Source organism: Sminthopsis crassicaudata, chromosome 6, assembly GCF_048593235.1.
Source record: "Sminthopsis crassicaudata isolate SCR6 chromosome 6, ASM4859323v1, whole genome shotgun sequence".
Taxonomy (NCBI): domain Eukaryota; kingdom Metazoa; phylum Chordata; class Mammalia; order Dasyuromorphia; family Dasyuridae; genus Sminthopsis; species Sminthopsis crassicaudata.
The window spans coordinates 133,606,841-133,622,595 of record NC_133622.1 but is presented as its reverse complement, the minus strand read 5'-3'; positions in this window follow the sequence as shown (position 1 = coordinate 133,622,595).

Sequence of the window (15,755 nt, the reverse complement as noted above, 5' to 3'; positions counted from 1 at the left end):
ATCAATTTTTAAATATAAAGAAGATTATGCAACTTGTACAGAAAGTTCCATTGGAGCAAATGGGAGAGAATTTACATCAATCACAATGATCTGAAATGCAAGGGAAACAAAGGGAAACCTAGACGCAATACAATGGGAAATAGAGAAGAACAAATATCCAAAATAATGGTATTTTCAATAGGAAATAACTTGAAGATTTCTCTACCCAGTCACCCTTTCCACTGAATAGGACTGTTGTTAAGAACCCTTTCGTACAGTTTGAATATAAGGAAGATAATGAATTGTGTACAAAACTTCTTTTGAAGGAAATCCGAGAGAATTGATATCAACTATGATATCACAAACAGTAAAGGAAGCAAATGGAAAACTAGACTCAGAATGTGAATTAGTAAAGAACAAGTAAGAAAAGGAACTGTTTTTTCATACAGGAATAACAGGAACAGTGCTTTGGACAAAACATTTTCAGACTGAAAAGGATGGCTGTTACGAATCCTTTGATCAATCTTTAAATATAAAGAAGATTATGCAACTTGTACAGAAAATTCCATTGGAGCAAATGGGAGAGAATTTACATCAATTACAACGATCTGAAATGCAAGGGAAACAAAGGGAAACCTAGACTGAATACAATGGGAAATAGAGAAGAACAAATAACCAAAATAATGGAATTTTCAGTAGGAAATAACTTGAAGATTTCTCTGCCCAGTCACCCTTTCCACTGAATAGGACTGTTATTTAGAACCCTTTCGTACAGTTTGAATATAAGAAAGATCATGAATTGTGTACAAAACTTCTTTTGAAGGAAATCTGAGAGAATTGATATCAACTATAATATCACAAACAGTAAAAGAAGCAAATGGAAAACTAGACTCAGAATGTGAATTAGTAAAGAACAAGTAAGAAAAGGAACTGTTTTTTCATACAGGAATAACAGGAACAGTGCTTTGGACAAAACATTTTCAGACTGAAAAGGATAGCTGTTACGAATCCTTTGATCAATCTTTAAATATAAAGAAGATTATGCAACTTGTACAGAAAGTTCCATTGGAGCAAATGGGAGAGAATTTACATCAATCACAATGATCTGAAATGCAAGGGAAACAAAGGGAAACCTAGACGCAATACAATGGGAAATAGAGAAGAACAAATATCCAAAATAATGGAATTTTCAATAGGAAATAACTTGAAGATTTCTCTACCCAGTCACCCTTTCCACTGAATAGGACTGTTGTTAAGAACCCTTTCGTACAGTTTGAATATAAGGAAGATAATGAATTGTGTACAAAACTTCTTTTGAAGGAAATCCGAGAGAATTGATATCAACTATGATATCACAAACAGTAAAGGAAGCAAATGGAAAACTAGACTCAGAATGTGAATTAGTAAAGAACAAGTAAGAAAAGGAACTGTTTTTTCATACAGGAATAACAGGAACAGTGCTTTGGACAAAACATTTTCAGACTGAAAAGGATGGCTGTTACGAATCCTTTGATCAATCTTTAAATATAAAGAAGATTATGCAACTTGTACAGAAAATTCCATTGGAGCAAATGGGAGAGAATTTACATCAATTACAACGATCTGAAATGCAAGGGAAACAAAGGGAAACCTAGACTGAATACAATGGGAAATACAGAAGAACAAATAACCAAAATAATGGAATTTTCAGTAGCAAATAACTTGAAGATTTCTCTGCCCAGTCACCCTTTCCACTGAATAGGACTGTTATTTAGAACCCTTTCGTACAGTTTGAATATAAGAAAGATCATGAATTGTGTACAAAATTTCTTTTGAAGGAAATCTGAGAGAATTGATATCAACTATAATATCACAAACAGTAAAAGAAGCAAATGGAAAACTAGACTCAGAATGTGAATTAGTAAAGAACAAGTAAGAAAAGGAATTGTTTTTTCATACAGGAATAACAGGAACAGTGCTTTGGACAAAACATTTTCAGACTGAAAAGGATTGCTGTTACGAATCCTTTGATCAATCTTTAAATATAAAGAAGATTATGCAACTTGTACAGAAAGTTCCATTGGAGCAAATGGGAGAGAATTTACATCAATCACAATGATCTGAAATGCAAGGGAAACAAAGGGAAACCTAGACGCAATACAATGGGAAATAGAGAAGAACAAATATCCAAAATAATGGAATTTTCAATAGGAAATAACTTGAAGATTTCTCTACCCAGTCACCCTTTCCACTGAATAGGACTGTTGTTAAGAACCCTTTCGTACACTTTGAATATAAGGAAGATAATGAATTGTGTACAAAACTTCTTTTGAAGGAAATCCGAGAGAATTGATATCAACTATGATATCACAAACAGTTAAGGAAGCAAATGGAAAACTAGACTCAGAATGTGAATTAGTAAAGAACAAGTAAGAAAAGGAACTGTTTTTTCATACAGGAATAACAGGAACAGTGCTTTGGACAAAACATTTTCAGACTGAAAAGGATGGCTGTTACGAATCCTTTGATCAATCTTTAAATATAAAGATGATTATGCAACTTGTACAGAAAATTCCATTGGAGCAAATGGGAGAGAATTTACATCAATTACAACGATCTGAAATGCAAGGGAAACAAAGGGAAACCTAGACTGAATACAATGGGAAATCAGAGAAGAACAAATAACCAAAATAATGTAATTTTCAGTAGGAAATAACTTGAAGATTTCTCTGCCCAGTCACCCTTTCCACTGAATAGGACTGTTATTTAGAACCCTTTCGTACAGTTTGAATATAAGAAAGATCATGAATTGTGTACAAAACTTCTTTTGAAGGAAATCTGAGAGAATTGATATCAACTATAATATCACAAACAGTAAAAGAAGCAAATGGAAAACTAGACTCAGAATGTGAATTAGTAAAGAACAAGTAAGAAAAGGAATTGTTTTTTCATACAGGAATAACAGGAACAGTGCTTTGGACAAAACATTTTCAGACTGAAAAGGATTGCTGTTACGAATCCTTTTATCAATCTTTAAATATAAAGAAGATTATGCAACTTGTACAGAAAGTTCCATTGGAGCAAATGGGAGAGAATTTACATCAATCACAATGATCTGAAATGCAAGGGAAACAAAGGGAAACCTAGACGCAATACAATGGGAAATAGAGAAGAACAAATATCCAAAATAATGGAATTTTCAATAGGAAATAACTGGAAGATTTCTCTACCCAGTCACCCTTTCCACTGAATAGGACTGTTGTTAAGAACCCTTTCGTACAGTTTGAATATAAGGAAGATAATGAATTGTGTACAAAACTTCTTTTGAAGGAAATCCGAGAGAATTGATATCAACTATGATATCACAAACAGTAAAGAAAGCAAATGGAAAACTAGACTCAGAATGTGAATTAGTAAAGAACAAGTAAGAAAAGGAACTGTTTTTTCATACAGGAATAACAGGAACAGTGCTTTGGACAAAACATTTTCAGACTGAAAAGGATGGCTGTTACGAATCCTTTGATCAATCTTTAAATAGAAAGAAGATTATGCAACTTGTACAGAAAGTTCCATTGGAGCAAATGGGAGAGAATTTACATCAATCACAATGATCTGAAATGCAAGGGAAACAAAGGGAAACCTAGACGCAATACAATGGGAAATAGAGAAGAACAAATATCCAAAATAATGGAATTTTCAATAGGAAATAACTTGAAGATTTCTCTACCCAGTCACCCTTTCCACTGAATAGGACTGTTGTTAAGAACCCTTTCGTACAGTTTGAATATAAGGAAGATAATGAATTGTGTACAAAACTTCTTTTGAAGGAAATCCGAGAGAATTGATATCAACTATGATATCACAAACAGTAAAGGAAGCAAATGGAAAACTAGACTCAGAATGTGAATTAGTAAAGAACAAGTAAGAAAAGGAACTGTTTTTTCATACAGGAATAACAGGAACAGTGCTTTGGACAAAACATTTTCAGACTGAAAAGGATGGCTGTTACGAATCCTTTGATCAATCTTTAAATATAAAGAAGATTATGCAACTTGTACAGAAAATTCCATTGGAGCAAATGGGAGAGAATTTACATCAATCACAATGATCTGAAATGCAAGGGAAACAAAGGGAAACCTAGACGCAATACAATGGGAAATAGAGAAGAACAAATATCCAAAATAATGGAATTTTCAATAGGAAATAACTTGAAGATTTCTCTACCCAGTCACCCTTTCCACTGAATAGGACTGTTGTTAAGAACCCTTTCGTACAGTTTGAATATAAGGAAGATAATGAATTGTGTACAAAACTTCTTTTGAAGGAAATCCGAGAGAATTGATATCAACTATGATATCACAAACAGTAAAGGAAGCAAATGGAAAACTAGACTCAGAATGTGAATTAGTAAAGAACAAGTAAGAAAAGGAACTGTTTTTTCATACAGGAATAACAGGAACAGTGCTTTGGACAAAACATTTTCAGACTGAAAAGGATGGCTGTTACGAATCCTTTGATCAATCTTTAAATATAAAGAAGATTATGCAACTTGTACAGAAAATTCCATTGGAGCAAATGGGAGAGAATTTACATCAATTACAACGATCTGAAATGCAAGGGAAACAAAGGGAAACCTAGACTGAATACAATGGGAAATCAGAGAAGAACAAATAACCAAAATAATGGAATTTTCAGTAGGAAATAACTTGAAGATTTCTCTGCCCAGTCACCCTTTCCACTGAATAGGACTGTTATTTAGAACCCTTTCGTACAGTTTGAATATAAGAAAGATCATGAATTGTGTACAAAACTTCTTTTGAAGGAAATCTGAGAGAATTGATATCAACTATAATATCACAAACAGTAAAAGAAGCAAATGGAAAACTAGACTCAGAATGTGAATTAGTAAAGAACAAGTAAGAAAAGGAATTGTTTTTTCATACAGGAATAACAGAAACAGTGCTTTGGACAAAACATTTTCAGACTGAAAAGGATTGCTGTTACGAATCCTTTGATCAATCTTTAAATATAAAGAAGATTATGCAACTTGTACAGAAAGTTCCATTGGAGCAAATGGGAGAGAATTTACATCAATCACAATGATCTGAAATGCAAGGGAAACAAAGGGAAACCTAGACGCAATACAATGGGAAATAGAGAAGAACAAATATCCAAAATAATGGAATTTTCAATAGGAAATAACTTGAAGATTTCTCTACCCAGTCACCCTTTCCACTGAATAGGACTGTTGTTAAGAACCCTTTCGTACAGTTTGAATATAAGGAAGATAATGAATTGTGTACAAAACTTCTTTTGAAGGAAATCCGAGAGAATTGATATCAACTATGATATCACAAACAGTAAAGGAAGCAAATGGAAAACTAGACTCAGAATGTGAATTAGTAAAGAACAAGTAAGAAAAGGAACTGTTTTTTCATACAGGAATAACAGAAACAGTGCTTTGGACAAAACATTTTCAGACTGAAAAGGATGGCTGTTACGAATCCTTTGATCAATCTTTAAATATAAAGAAGATTATGCAACTTGTACAGAAAATTCCATTGGAGCAAATGGGAGAGAATTTACATCAATTACAACGATCTGAAATGCAAGGGAAACAAAGGGAAACCTAGACGCAATACAATGGGAAATAGAGAAGAACAAATATCCAAAATAATGGAATTTTCAATAGGAAATAACTTGAAGATTTCTCTACCCAGTCACCCTTTCCACTGAATAGGACTGTTGTTAAGAACCCTTTCGTACAGTTTGAATATAAGGAAGATAATGTATTGTGTACAAAACTTCTTTTGAAGGAAATCCGAAAGAATTGATATCAACTATAATATCACAAACAGTAAAAGAAGCAAATGGAAAACTAGACTCAGAATGTGAATTAGTAAAGAACAAGTAAGAAAAGGAATTGTTTTTTCATACAGGAATAACAGAAACAGTGCTTTGGACAAAACATTTTCAGACTGAAAAGGATTGCTGTTACGAATCCTTTGATCAATCTTTAAATATAAAGAAGATTATGCAACTTGTACAGAAAGTTCCATTGGAGCAAATGGGAGAGAATTTACATCAATCACAATGATCTGAAATGCAAGGGAAACAAAGGGAAACCTAGACGCAATACAATGGGAAATAGAGAAGAACAAATATCCAAAATAATGGAATTTTCAATAGGAAATAACTTGAAGATTTCTCTACCCAGTCACCCTTTCCACTGAATAGGACTGTTGTTAAGAACCCTTTCGTACAGTTTGAATATAAGAAAGATCATGAATTGTGTACAAAACTTCTTTTGAAGGAAATCCGAGAGAATTGATATCAACTATAATATCACAAACAGTAAAAGAAGCAAATGAAAAACTAGACTCAGAATGTGAATTAGTAAAGAACAAGTAAGAAAAGGAACTTTTTTCATACGGGAAAAACAGGAACAGTGCTTTGGACAAAACATTTTCAGACTGAAAAGGATTGCTGTTACGAATCCTTTGATCAATCTTTAAATATAAAGAAGATTATGCAACTTGTACAGAAAGTTCCATTGGAGCAAATGGGAGAGAATTTACATCAATCACAATGATCTGAAATGCAAGGGAAACAAAGGGAAACCTAGACGCAATACAATGGGAAATAGAGAAGAACAAATATCCAAAATAAGGGAATTTTCAGTAGGAAATAACTTGAAGATTTCTCTGCCCAGTCACCCTTTCCACTGAATAGGACTGTTATTTAGAACCCTTTCGTACAGTTTGAATATAAGAAAGATCATGAATTGTGTACAAAACTTCTTTTGAAGGAAATCTGAGAGAATTGATATCAACTATAATATCACAAACAGTAAAAGAAGCAAATGGAAAACTAGACTCAGAATGTGAATTAGTAAAGAACAAGTAAGAAAAGGAATTGTTTTTTCATACAGGAATAACAGGAACAGTGCTTTGGACAAAACATTTTCAGACTGAAAATGATTGCTGTTACGAATCCTTTGATCAATCTTTAAATATAAAGAAGATTATGCAACTTGTACAGAAAGTTCCATTGGAGCAAATGGGAGAGAATTTACATCAATCACAATGATCTGAAATGCAAGGGAAACAAAGGGAAACCTAGACGCAATACAATGGGAAATAGAGAAGAACAAATATCCATAATAATGGAATTTTCAATAGGAAATAACTTGAAGATTTCTCTACCCAGTCACCCTTTCCACTGAATAGGACTGTTGTTAAGAACCCTTTCGTACAGTTTGAATATAAGGAAGATAATGAATTGTGTACAAAACTTCTTTTGAAGGAAATCCGAGAGAATTGATATCAACTATGATATCACAAACAGTAAAGGAAGCAAATGGAAAACTAGACTCAGAATGTGAATTAGTAAAGAACAAGTAAGAAAAGGAACTGTTTTTTCATACAGGAATAACAGGAACAGTGCTTTGGACAAAACATTTTCAGACTGAAAAGAATGGCTGTTACGAATACTTTGATCAATCTTTAAATATAAAGAAGATTATGCAACTTGTACAGAAAATTCCATTGGAGCAAATGGGAGAGAATTTACATCAATTACAACGATCTGAAATGCAAGGGAAACAAAGGGAAACCTAGACTGAATACAATGGGAAATCAGAGAAGAACAAATAACCAAAATAATGGAATTTTCAGTAGGAAATAACTTGAAGATTTCTCTGCCCAGTCACCCTTTCCACTGAATAGGACTGTTATTTAGAACCCTTTCGTACAGTTTGAATATAAGAAAGATCATGAATTGTGTACAAAACTTCTTTTGAAGGAAATCTGAGAGAATTGATATCAACTATAATATCACAAACAGTAAAAGAAGCAAATGGAAAACTAGACTCAGAATGTGAATTAGTAAAGAATAAGTAAGAAAAGGAATTGTTTTTTCATACAGGAATAACAGGAACAGTGCTTTGGACAAAACATTTTCAGACTGAAAAGGATTGCTGTTACGAATCCTTTGATCAATCTTTAAATATAAAGAAGATTATGCAACTTGTACAGAAAGTTCCATTGGAGCAAATGGGAGAGAATTTACATCAATCACAATGATCTGAAATGCAAGGGAAACAAAGGGAAACCTAGACTGAATACAATGGGAAATCAGAGAAGAACAAATAACCAAAATAATGGAATTTTCAGTAGGAAATAACTTGAAGATTTCTCTGCCCAGTCACCCTTTCCACTGAATAGGACTGTTATTTAGAACCCTTTCGTACAGTTTGAATATAATAAAGATCATGAATTGTGTACAAAACTTCTTTTGAAGGAAATCTGAGAGAATTGATATCAACTATAATATCACAAACAGTAAAAGAAGCAAATGGAAAACTAGACTCAGAATGTGAATTAGTAAAGAACAAGTAAGAAAAGGAATTGTTTTTTCATACAAGAATAACAGGAACAGTGCTTTGGACAAAACATTTTCAGACTGAAAAGGATTGCTGTTACGAATCCTTTGATCAATTTTTAAATATAAAGAAGATTATGCAACTTGTACAGAAAGTTCCATTGGAGCAAATGGGAGAGAATTTACATCAATCACAATGATCTGAAATGCAAGGGAAACAAAGGGAAACCTAGACGCAATACAATGGGAAATAGAGAAGAACAAATATCCAAAATAATGGTATTTTCAATAGGAAATAACTTGAAGATTTCTCTACCCAGTCACCCTTTCCACTGAATAGGACTGTTGTTAAGAACCCTTTCGTACAGTTTGAATATAAGGAAGATAATGAATTGTGTACAAAACTTCTTTTGAAGGAAATCCGAGAGAATTGATATCAACTATGATATCACAAACAGTAAAGGAAGCAAATGGAAAACTAGACTCAGAATGTGAATTAGTAAAGAACAAGTAAGAAAAGGAACTGTTTTTTCATACAGGAATAACAGGAACAGTGCTTTGGACAAAACATTTTCAGACTGAAAAGGATGGCTGTTACGAATCCTTTGATCAATCTTTAAATATAAAGAAGATTATGCAACTTGTACAGAAAATTCCATTGGAGCAAATGGGAGAGAATTTACATCAATTACAACGATCTGAAATGCAAGGGAAACAAAGGGAAACCTAGACTGAATACAATGGGAAATAGAGAAGAACAAATAACCAAAATAATGGAATTTTCAGTAGGAAATAACTTGAAGATTTCTCTGCCCAGTCACACTTTCCACTGAATAGGACTGTTATTTAGAACCCTTTCGTACAGTTTGAATATAAGAAAGATCATGAATTGTGTACAAAACTTCTTTTGAAGGAAATCTGAGAGAATTGATATCAACTATAATATCACAAACAGTAAAAGAAGCAAATGGAAAACTAGACTCAGAATGTGAATTAGTAAAGAACAAGTAAGAAAAGGAATTGTTTTTTCATACAGGAATAACAGGAACAGTGCTTTGGACAAAACATTTTCAGACTGAAAAGGATAGCTGTTACGAATCCTTTGATCAATCTTTAAATATAAAGAAGATTATGCAACTTGTACAGAAAGTTCCATTGGAGCAAATGGGAGAGAATTTACATCAATCACAATGATCTGAAATGCAAGGGAAACAAAGGGAAACCTAGACGCAATACAATGGGAAATAGAGAAGAACAAATATCCAAAATAATGGAATTTTCAATAGGAAATAACTTGAAGATTTCTCTACCCAGTCACCCTTTCCACTGAATAGGACTGTTGTTAAGAACCCTTTCGTACAGTTTGAATATAAGGAAGATAATGAATTGTGTACAAAACTTCTTTTGAAGGAAATCCGAGAGAATTGATATCAACTATGATATCACAAACAGTAAAGGAAGCAAATGGAAAACTAGACTCAGAATGTGAATTAGTAAAGAACAAGTAAGAAAAGGAACTGTTTTTTCATACAGGAATAACAGGAACAGTGCTTTGGACAAAACATTTTCAGACTGAAAAGGATGGCTGTTACGAATCCTTTGATCAATCTTTAAATATAAAGAAGATTATGCAACTTGTACAGAAAATTCCATTGGAGCAAATGGGAGAGAATTTACATCAATTACAACGATCTGAAATGCAAGGGAAACAAAGGGAAACCTAGACTGAATACAATGGGAAATAGAGAAGAACAAATAACCAAAATAATGGAATTTTCAGTAGGAAATAACTTGAAGATTTCTCTGCCCAGTCACCCTTTCCACTGAATAGGACTGTTATTTAGAACCCTTTCGTACAGTTTGAATATAAGAAAGTTCATGAATTGTGTACAAAATTTCTTTTGAAGGAAATCTGAGAGAATTGATATCAACTATAATATCACAAACAGTAAAGGAAGAAAATGGAAAACTAGACTCAGAATGTGAATTAGTAAAGAACAAGAAAGAAAAGGAACTGTTTTTTCATACAGGAATAACAGGAACAGTGCTTTGGACAAAACATTTTCAGACTGAAAAGGATGGCTGTTACGAATCCTTTGATCAATCTTTAAATATAAAGAAGATTATGCAACTTGTACAGAAAATTCCATTGGAGCAAATGGGAGAGAATTTACATCAATCACAATGATCTGAAATGCAAGGGAAACAAAGGGAAACCTAGACGCAATACAATGGGAAATAGAGAAGAACAAATATCCAAAATAATGGAATTTTCAATAGGAAATAACTTGAAGATTTCTCTACCCAGTCACCCTTTCCACTGAATAGGACTGTTGTTAAGAACCCTTTCGTACAGTTTGAATATAAGGAAGATAATGAATTGTGTACAAAACTTCTTTTGAAGGAAATCCGAGAGAATTGATATCAACTATGATATCACAAACAGTAAAGGAAGCAAATGGAAAACTAGACTCAGAATGTGAATTAGTAAAGAACAAGTAAGAAAAGGAACTGTTTTTTCATACAGGAATAACAGGAACAGTGCTTTGGACAAAACATTTTCAGACTGAAAAGGATGGCTGTTACGAATCCTTTGATCAATCTTTAAATATAAAGAAGATTATGCAACTTGTACAGAAAATTCCATTGGAGCAAATGGGAGAGAATTTACATCAATTACAACGATCTGAAATGCAAGGGAAACAAAGGGAAACCTAGACTGAATACAATGGGAAATCAGAGAAGAACAAATAACCAAAATAATGGAATTTTCAGTAGGAAATAACTTGAAGATTTCTCTGCCCAGTCACCCTTTCCACTGAATAGGACTGTTATTTAGAACCCTTTCGTACAGTTTGAATATAAGAAAGATCATGAATTGTGTACAAAACTTCTTTTGAAGGAAATCTGAGAGAATTGATATCAACTATAATATCACAAACAGTAAAAGAAGCAAATGGAAAACTAGACTCAGAATGTGAATTAGTAAAGAACAAGTAAGAAAAGGAATTGTTTTTTCATACAGGAATAACAGGAACAGTGCTTTGGACAAAACATTTTCAGACTGAAAAGGATTGCTGTTACGAATCCTTTGATCAATCTTTAAATATAAAGAAGATTATGCAACTTGTACAGAAAGTTCCATTGGAGCAAATGGGAGAGAATTTACATCAATCACAATGATCTGAAATGCAAGGGAAACAAAGGGAAACCTAGACGCAATACAATGGGAAATAGAGAAGAACAAATATCCAAAATAATGGAATTTTCAATAGGAAATAACTTGAAGATTTCTCTACCCAGTCACCCTTTCCACTGAATAGGACTGTTGTTAAGAACCCTTTCGTACAGTTTGAATATAAGGACTATAATGAATTGTGTACAAAACTTCTTTTGAAGGAAATCCGAGAGAATTGATATCAACTATGATATCACAAACAGTAAAGGAAGCAAATGGAAAACTAGACTCAGAATGTGAATTAGTAAAGAACAAGTAAGAAAAGGAACTGTTTTTTCATACGGGAATAACAGAAACAGTGCTTTGGACAAAACATTTTCAGACTGAAAAGGATGGCTGTTACGAATCCTTTGATCAATCTTTAAATATAAAGAAGATTATGCAACTTGTACAGAAAATTCCATTGGAGCAAATGGGAGAGAATTTACATCAATTACAACGATCTGAAATGCAAGGGAAACAAAGGGAAACCTAGACGCAATACAATGGGAAATAGAGAAGAACAAATATCCAAAATAATGGAATTTTCAATAGGAAATAACTTGAAGATTTCTCTACCCAGTCACCCTTTCCACTGAATAGGACTGTTGTTAAGAACCCTTTCGTACAGTTTGAATATAAGGAAGATAATGTATTGTGTACAAAACTTCTTTTGAAGGAAATCCGAAAGAATTGATATCAACTATAATATCACAAACAGTAAAAGAAGCAAATGGAAAACTAGACTCAGAATGTGAATTAGTAAAGAACAAGTAAGAAAAGGAATTGTTTTTTCATACAGGAATAACAGAAACAGTGCTTTGGACAAAACATTTTCAGACTGAAAAGGATTGCTGTTACGAATCCTTTGATCAATCTTTAAATATAAAGAAGATTATGCAACTTGTACAGAAAGTTCCATTGGAGCAAATGGGAGAGAATTTACATCAATCACAATGATCTGAAATGCAAGGGAAACAAAGGGAAACCTAGACGCAATACAATGGGAAATAGAGAAGAACAAATATCCAAAATAAGGGAATTTTCAGTAGGAAATAACTTGAAGATTTCTCTGCCCAGTCACCCTTTCCACTGAATAGGACTGTTATTTAGAACCCTTTCGTACAGTTTGAATATAAGAAAGATCATGAATTGTGTACAAAACTTCTTTTGAAGGAAATCTGAGAGAATTGATATCAACTATAATATCACAAACAGTAAAAGAAGCAAATGGAAAACTAGACTCAGAATGTGAATTAGTAAAGAACAAGTAAGAAAAGGAATTGTTTTTTCATACAGGAATAACAGGAACAGTGCTTTGGACAAAACATTTTCAGACTGAAAAGGATTGCTGTTACGAATCCTTTGATCAATCTTTAAATATAAAGAAGATTATGCAACTTGTACAGAAAGTTCCATTGGAGCAAATGGGAGAGAATTTACATCAATCACAATGATCTGAAATGCAAGGGAAACAAAGGGAAACCTAGACGCAATACAATGGGAAATAGAGAAGAACAAATATCCATAATAATGGAATTTTCAATAGGAAATAACTTGAAGATTTCTCTACCCAGTCACCCTTTCCACTGAATAGGACTGTTGTTAAGAACCCTTTCGTACAGTTTGAATATAAGGAAGATAATGAATTGTGTACAAAACTTCTTTTGAAGGAAATCCGAGAGAATTGATATCAACTATGATATCACAAACAGTAAAGGAAGCAAATGGAAAACTAGACTCAGAATGTGAATTAGTAAAGAACAAGTAAGAAAAGGATCTGTTTTTTCATACAGGAATAACAGAAACAGTGCTTTGGACAAAACATTTTCAGACTGAAAAGAATGGCTGTTACGAATACTTTGATCAATCTTTAAATATAAAGAAGATTATGCAACTTGTACAGAAAATTCCATTGGAGCAAATGGGAGAGAATTTACATCAATTACAACGATCTGAAATGCAAGGGAAACAAAGGGAAACCTAGACTGAATACAATGGGAAATCAGAGAAGAACAAATAACCAAAATAATGGAATTTTCAGTAGGAAATAACTTGAAGATTTCTCTGCCCAGTCACCCTTTCCACTGAATAGGACTGTTATTTAGAACCCTTTCGTACAGTTTGAATATAAGAAAGATCATGAATTGTGTACAAAACTTCTTTTGAAGGAAATCTGAGAGAATTGATATCAACTATAATATCACAAACAGTAAAAGAAGCAAATGGAAAACTAGACTCAGAATGTGAATTAGTAAAGAACAAGTAAGAAAAGGAATTGTTTTTTCATACAGGAATAACAGGAACAGTGCTTTGGACAAAACATTTTCAGACTGAAAAGGATTGCTGTTACGAATCCTTTGATCAATCTTTAAATATAAAGAAGATTATGCAACTTGTACAGAAAGTTCCATTGGAGCAAATGGGAGAGAATTTACATCAATCACAATGATCTGAAATGAAAGGGAAACAAAGGGAAACCTAGACGCAATACAATGGGAAATAGAGAAGAACAAATATCCAAAATAATGGAATTTTCAATAGGAAATAACTTGAAGATTTCTCTACCCAGTCACCCTTTCCACTGAATAGGACTGTTGTTAAGAACCCTTTCGTACACTTTGAATATAAGGAAGATAATGAATTGTGTACAAAACTTCTTTTGAAGGAAATCCGAGAGAATTGATATCAACTATGATATCACAAACAGTAAAGGAAGCAAATGGAAAACTAATCTCAGAATGTGAATTAGTAAAGAACAAGTAAGAAAAGGAACTTTTTTCATACGGGAAAAACAGGAACAGTGCTTTGGACAAAACATTTTCAGACTGAAAAGGATGGCTGTTACGAATCCTTTGATCAATCTTTAAATATAAAGAAGATTATGCAACTTGTACAGAAAATTCCATTGGAGCAAATGGGAGAGAATTTACATCAATTACAACGATCTGAAATGCAAGGGAAACAAAGGGAAACCTAGACTGAATACAATGGGAAATCAGAGAAGAACAAATAACCAAAATAATGGAATTTTCAGTAGGAAATAACTTGAAGATTTCTCTGCCCAGTCACCCTTTCCACTGAATAGGACTGTTGTTAAGAACCCTTTCGGACAGTTTGAATATAAGGAAGATAATGAATTGTGTACAAAACTTCTTTTGAAGGAAATCCGAGAGAATTGATATCAACTATAATATCACAAACAGTAAAAGAAGCAAATGAAAAACTAGACTCAGAATGTGAATTAGTAAAGAACAAGTAAGAAAAGGAACTGTTTTTTCATACGGGAAAAACAGGAACAGTGCTTTGGACAAAACATTTTCAGACTGAAAAGGATGGCTGTTACGAATCCTTTGATCAATCTTTAAATATAAAGAAGATTATGCAACTTGTACAGAAAGTTCCATTGGAGCAAATGGGAGAGAATTTACATCAATCACAATGATCTGAAATGCAAGGGAAACAAAGGGAAACCTAGACGCAATACAATGGGAAATAGAGAAGAACAAATATCAAAAATAATGGAATTTTCAATAGGAAATAACTTGAAGATTTCTCTACCCAGTCACCCTTTCCACTGAATAGGACTGTTGTTAAGAACCCTTTCGTACAGTTTGAATATAAGGAAGATAATGTATTGTGTACAAAACTTCTTTTGAAGGAAATCCGAAAGAATTGATATCAACTATAATATCACAAACAGTAAAAGAAGCAAATGGAAAACTAGACTCAGAATGTGAATTAGTAAAGAACAAGTAAGAAAAGGAATTGTTTTTTCATACAGGAATAACAGAAACAGTGCTTTGGACAAAACATTTTCAGACTGAAAAGGATTGCTGTTACGAATCCTTTGATCAATCTTAAAATATAAAGAAGATTATGCAACTTGTACAGAAAGTTCCATTGGAGCAAATGGGAGAGAATTTACATCAATCACAATGATCTGAAATGCAAGGGAAACAAAGGGAAACCTAGACGCAATACAATGGGAAATAGAGAAGAACAAATATCCAAAATAATGGAATTTTCAAAAGGAAATAACTTGAAGATTTCTCTACCCAGTCACCCTTTCCACTGAATAGGACTGTTGTTAAGAACCCTTTCGTACAGTTTGAATATAAGAAAGATCATGAATTGTGTACAAAACTTCTTTTGAAGGAAATCCGAGAGAATTGATATCAACTATAATATCACAAAC